This window comes from Salvia miltiorrhiza, chromosome 5, assembly GCF_028751815.1.
Source record: "Salvia miltiorrhiza cultivar Shanhuang (shh) chromosome 5, IMPLAD_Smil_shh, whole genome shotgun sequence".
Lineage (NCBI taxonomy): Eukaryota > Viridiplantae > Streptophyta > Magnoliopsida > Lamiales > Lamiaceae > Salvia > Salvia miltiorrhiza.
Window position 1 is genome coordinate 11,148,827 of NC_080391.1, and position 6,018 is coordinate 11,154,844.

The following is a 6,018-nucleotide window of genomic DNA, read 5'->3' on the forward strand; positions in this document are numbered from 1 at the left end:
ATAAGCTGATAGCTTTAATCGTAATATTATAACATCATATACAAAGCATTTTGACCCCTCGTAAGTCTAACTCTGAAGTTCATACATGAATCATGAAGGTTATCCTCAAGCCATAGCTAGTGATAATCGAGGCTAGAAGCGAGTCTCAGCTTATTAGGGATTAGCTAACTGATTACATCAGTCGCACTCATCACTTATAAGCAATATTGTACTTAAACTATCATCGAAGGCAATAGTCGATTAGGTGCTCCGTCTCGAGTGAACAACCTGAATGAAGAACTATGTCTGCTTCAGTGATTCGTGCGTGGCACTCTGCTTACACTGCTTTCATTGGATTCTCTTCCTCTTTCTTAGCTTTTCACCATGGCTATAGTGAAATATAACTGAGTTTCTAGCTTTTATTGTTCTTCTCGTAACAGTGATCATGCATTCTTAACGCATCTAAGTTCATTGAGATATCTAATCAATCAATAATGCATAAACTTGAATGTAAGCATCAGTACATTCATATAAAACGTGAACTTCTCAATGTTTTAAAATCATTACCACCTTCTTTCTTGCTGAGCATGACGATGTGATGAAGTGCTGAGCTTTTGTCGACTGACTCTTTCATACTAGTGATCATACTAGAAAAATTTGTTAACTCTAGGGTTCAGAGCAAATAAACTGCTCTGATACCACTCTGTCACGACCGAACCTAATTAAGGATAATTAAACCGGGGAAACCGTGACTAATGGAGGGATATTAGAAGCGGGGTAGAAAGGGGATAAATAAACAAGGAAGGATCACATTTCATCATTTAACAAAAGGGATATTTATAATATAACAGAAGTTTAGTCGTATAGACTCAAATAACTAGTAAGTTCAGATATCTCTGACATAGCCAAATAAACATAAAACTTCTGAGTACGCAGCGGAATATGATTCTGATTACATGTATGAAGACATGTAACCCTAGAGTTCTTTAATACATAATAAGACAAAAGAATCCCGCTCGTCACTTCATCAACAACGGCAGCTGCTCAACCTGCACATTTAGAAATATATGCAGGGCTTGAGTACAAAAGTACTCAGTGGGCACGTATGCCTAAGTATAAAATACATGCTTCAAAACTGTAAATTGTCATGCCATCATAACAGTACAGCAAGGGAGTTTTTCGCTAAAAAGGCCCAAGCTTACTAAATTCATTTGTGATTCTTAAAGTTCGACTGCAGTCTAAGTTCTCTTGTAATCTATCATATCTGGAACTTTGTGCCGGAGAGGTGGCCACCTCTCACGGTCACTTGACCGGCCAACCCGCTAGATGACTCACGGTCACTGGTGTACACTAGCCCTGGCAGGATAGCTATCAACTGCTCAAGACCCGAATTCGATTACATGATAAAAGCCACATCAGATAGATATCATACTGAAATTTAAATATTTTATGGCAAGACAATATTTGAAATAACTTCAATTAATTTAGTCATGAAATAACTTGCTTGAAGGTAACATTTAAACTCATTTGATATATATATGAAAGTAATGCCCACCTGTTAGAAACTTTCTGTGGTACAGTAGCTCCTTGACTGATTATTAATCTCGTGCTTGACCTTTATTATGAGAATATAAATAAGATACTACTCGAATAAAATCCTCAATTAATGAGAATGCGTAATTAACTATGCATGACTCGTATTCCGATAATTATTATTCTGAGATAATAATCTGGGAGATTCTATTATAAATCCTAATTGTCGGAATAAAATAATTTAAATAAGGCTCGTCACATGAGGTCGGATAGATTATCATAATCAATCCGTTCTCTTCGGGTGTTCTAATCCGTTAATTAAATAAACCCCGTTCCTCGTAGTCAATAGAAAATAAATACTTCAACTTATTCGCTTTATAATCTCATAATTAATCGGGCTTAATAAATAAGAACAAGTAATGTTATAAAATAAAAATAAAATAAAATAAAATAAAAAGGCTCAACATAAGGCACATAAGAATCACAATCAAACATCATCAAAACATGCTCTGTTTTTACACTGACTCAACTTCAAAATTTAATCTGTTCTGACTCCGACATCTCCTGGACTCGAGACTCATACCGAAAGAAAGATCTTCGAGTCTAGTTTCATATAAAAAAAAAATAGAGTCGAAAACTCCAAGTGGTTTGAGAGATATGACGTTTTTACCACGATCTACCATGTTCGGCAGTTTTGAACAATCGAAAACTTGTATTTTTGACAAATAGTAAACGCTGTCAAACTGGGCTCAACTTTGGTGGATATCTAAATAACACAATAAGGTTAATACCATAAAAATTTGGAAAGCTAGATCACCCAGGAAGCTACTGAAATAAATGACTCTTTCTCTGTTCTCTGAAATTCTCGGTAGTAATGTGCAGTTTAGGTTTTGCATTTTAAAGAAGTATCATACGAAGTTGGAATGGCTTGAAATTTTACCAGGGTACTCAAGACTCATGTAGGGACTTTTTATAAAATTTTCAAAGCTGTTAGACATCGATAAACCGTCGATCACAGTAGGTCAGTAGGCCTACGAAATTCATATTTATAAGTCCTTAAAAAAATAATTTATATAAATCAAGAAATAAGAGTTTAATCCCAAAAATATTCATTAAAAGTCCATCATAATTTAAATAAAGAACGGACCTCATTTAAAATAAATAGTCCCAAACTTGTTACGCACATATACTAAATCTTTCACGAAACATCCTTTAAAATAAACTTTGATACATAGAAAATAATTCAACAACTTGAGCTCTTAAGGGGTTGTTTTACAACAGACACCAAATCTGCCTCGGATCTCCAAATGAGGCTCCAAAAGACATTCTGGAAACTAGACATTTCAAGGATCATTCTCCAATTTGAATCGAATGAAAAACAATTCAAACGAGCAAGATATGCCCTCTCAAAGATGGGTATTTAACAAGCGAAAATCTGTAAATTTCATATTTCCAGATTACAACCAAGTCAGTGGCTTTCTTTAAAAAATCATATCTCCCTTTACAAAACTCCACTGGGAACCCCAAAGGTCAATCTGGAAACTAGGGAGAGATCATAACACTCTCCAGTTGGATTTACTCTAAGAACCTTCATGGTTTAGAAGATATGACTATCTAAAGTTCAGTGCACAAAAAGAGTTCAAGTTTGGCAGATTCAGAACATAAATCGGAAAAACCACTTTAGGCTTCACCAAAAATTCTAAAACTGAACAAGTAAGTTCCCAACATGTCAGTGAATATTCAGTAGAAAGATAGGCTTGAGAATCAAAGATTTAAGTCGGCCTTTGCCACCTCAAAGTCGTAAGTTTGTAAAATCTACTGGATGGTACATGGAATAAGAACTAGATTTCAAGAATTTATACCGGTTGTTTCCCTTACTCAAAAATGGTGAGGCCAATGTCAAAAGAAAGATACGGGAGTCTAGAGTGACATATTCAAGTTTCAAAGGTTTTCACCGATTGAAACTTTACTTATGATCTCCCAAAGATTGTTTACCAAAAATGTATTCCAGATGGGCAGTGATGTTTACAAATTCATAAATAAATCATGCGAGCTCTAAATATTCTGAAATTTTACCAAAATATAGAAAACAAATGAAAGATGATACACAATTAATTTGAGAATTTTTGGGAACCGTTTGGATGATATACAACTGAATTCGAAATAAAGAAGCTTAGTATATACCTCTTCAAGTTACAATTTGGAGTTGGAGGAAACTCTCTCTCCCTTTCTCAACTTCTTCTGCACGTTTTGGTGAGGGAAGAAAAGACTTGATGGCTGGAACAATATGTGTTGTTGCATAATTGAGTAGTGGAGAAAATGGTGGTGAAAGTGGTGGGGAAAATGGTAGTGAAAGTCAAAAAGTAGATTTAGTGGTAAAATGAAGTGGGGAACAAAATTAATGGAAAGAAAAAGAGAAGAAAAAGAAAGGAAAAAAAAATGTAGAGGAGAATTATTGATGTATTTTCTCTGTCTCGGTGATTCTGTAACTGTAAGATGGATCGCGTGCTCGTATCTGCTTGATACTGTTTATTTAAATAAATCTCGTATTTCGACATGTGATTTCTCGCTTAAATCAATAAATTATAAAATGAATCTAAATTAAATCCGTAGATTTAATTCGTTTGTTGTTCTAATATTTAAATTAAATCCGCAGATTTAATTAACTCACGAGTCAGAAATAAATCACGACTTGAATAAAGATAAAATCTAATTTCATCTTGCTTAAATAAATAACGTGACTTTGCTAAGTCAGTTATAACTCTGAAATAATATCATTGACTGCTTTAACAATATAAATTCAGGATCATAAGCTGAATTCATATTAGGATAAAAACCGTTTTCATTCACTGATGAACAAAAATAAACACTCATTACTAGATTTAAAATATATAAAAGAGCGGGTCACTACACTCATCCTTTATATATTCTCTTATGAAATGGAAGTTTAATCTTATTGTTCTTTTGATTACGTTATCTAAATGATTAGGTCTACTCAAAGTTTGACATGGGATCTAAATTTTTTATAAGTTTAAATAAAAAAATTATAATTTAATTATGATGTATTTTCATTATTACTATTTTTGCAATTATTTTCTTACTATGTTATATTTTAAATGTGTCATTTCATATCTTGCAACAATTTAATTTATTTTCTCATATTTTATGTTATGGATGTATTATAATGAAAGTCATAGTTATATACCAAACATACAATTTTAATTAACTTGGTGGATATAAAAATTTATATTTTGTAGTAATTCAAATTTTTCCATGATAAAGTTTAATATAATATTAATGTGAGAATCTTCTTTATAATAGGAAAATGGTTTACTATGTGGCATATCTAGAATATCACCAATTCAAAAATTATCTATTATCTTTATTCTCATTTTTTTTTCACAAGTTATCCCACATTGATTTTTAATCAAACTCCATCTTGATCACATACTATATAAATACTTGTGTAGTATTTCATTATGTATATATTTTCCCCATCAATTTAATTTGGTCAATTAACTTTTAGTTGACCAAATAGGTAGTTATATTTTTTTATTAAAAATAATTTAATTTATCTAGCATTATTTTGACCAATAATAAAATTTAGTCAATAATGTGAGTCCACATATTAAAATAATGAATTAATAAATTTGATTTTTCTTACATTATTTATATTTTTATTAATTCTATAATTCAATATTTAGCGTTATGATATTTTAAAAAGTGTAAAATCTATATAAAAAGATATTTATAAAAATAAAATTATGCAATTTGAATTTCATATTGATTTTTATGACACTTTTTTTTATTACATTTTAGAAAATGTAGAATCTTTGTAGAAAAGTATATATTAAGATACTCCACATGTCTTATGACATTGGTACCTATTTATTCGCAAGTTCATATTGACTACAACCTATATAATATTTGTATGTGGTATCTCATCTTTTATATATTTGCAATGCCAATTTAATTTCGTCAATTAACTTTCAGTTTGCCAAATAAATAGTTATATTCATATTAAAAATTAATTCAATTTATCTAATATTACTTTGGCTATAATTATATTTAATGAATAATGTGAGTTTATATATTAAAATAATGACGTAATAATGTGTGATGCCCCGCTCTTTTAAATACATATTAGATTAAATATGTGCATTAGTTATAAAATTCTTTTAATTATTTATGGTGATTATTTTGTTCAGATAATATTATTTCAGCAAAAGTCTGTATAAGAGATACAGAGCTGCGATTTAATATTCAGTCATGAATGAAACCAATAATTAAATTTATTGGTTTAACTATACGTTTGAGACTTTGTTTTACCAGTTTATTGATTTAATCAATATTATTAGAAAATTTAGATTTATAACCGATTTTATAAATCGTGTTATTTAAATCAAATTGCTAGAATTATAATTTGAGATCATATGCATAATAATTTTATTATTTCGCATTATATGAGTTAAGGTATTAAGTCGCGAATTAATTCCGACTTTCACG

At 30.7% G+C, this 6,018-nt stretch overlaps 1 long non-coding RNA gene across 1 annotated transcript; it reads right to left on the reverse strand.

Moving 5' to 3' along the window:
* Positions 1 to 790: 790 nt before the first annotated feature.
* LOC130985996 (uncharacterized) lies at positions 791 to 4,408 on the reverse strand. The gene is made up of 3 exons (XR_009089133.1): positions 3,697 to 4,408; positions 1,535 to 1,594; positions 791 to 1,028 (listed from the first exon to the last, which is right to left on the reverse strand). It is a non-coding gene; the product is annotated as an uncharacterized LOC130985996 (long non-coding RNA).
* Between the last annotated feature and the right edge of the window lie 1,610 nt (positions 4,409 to 6,018).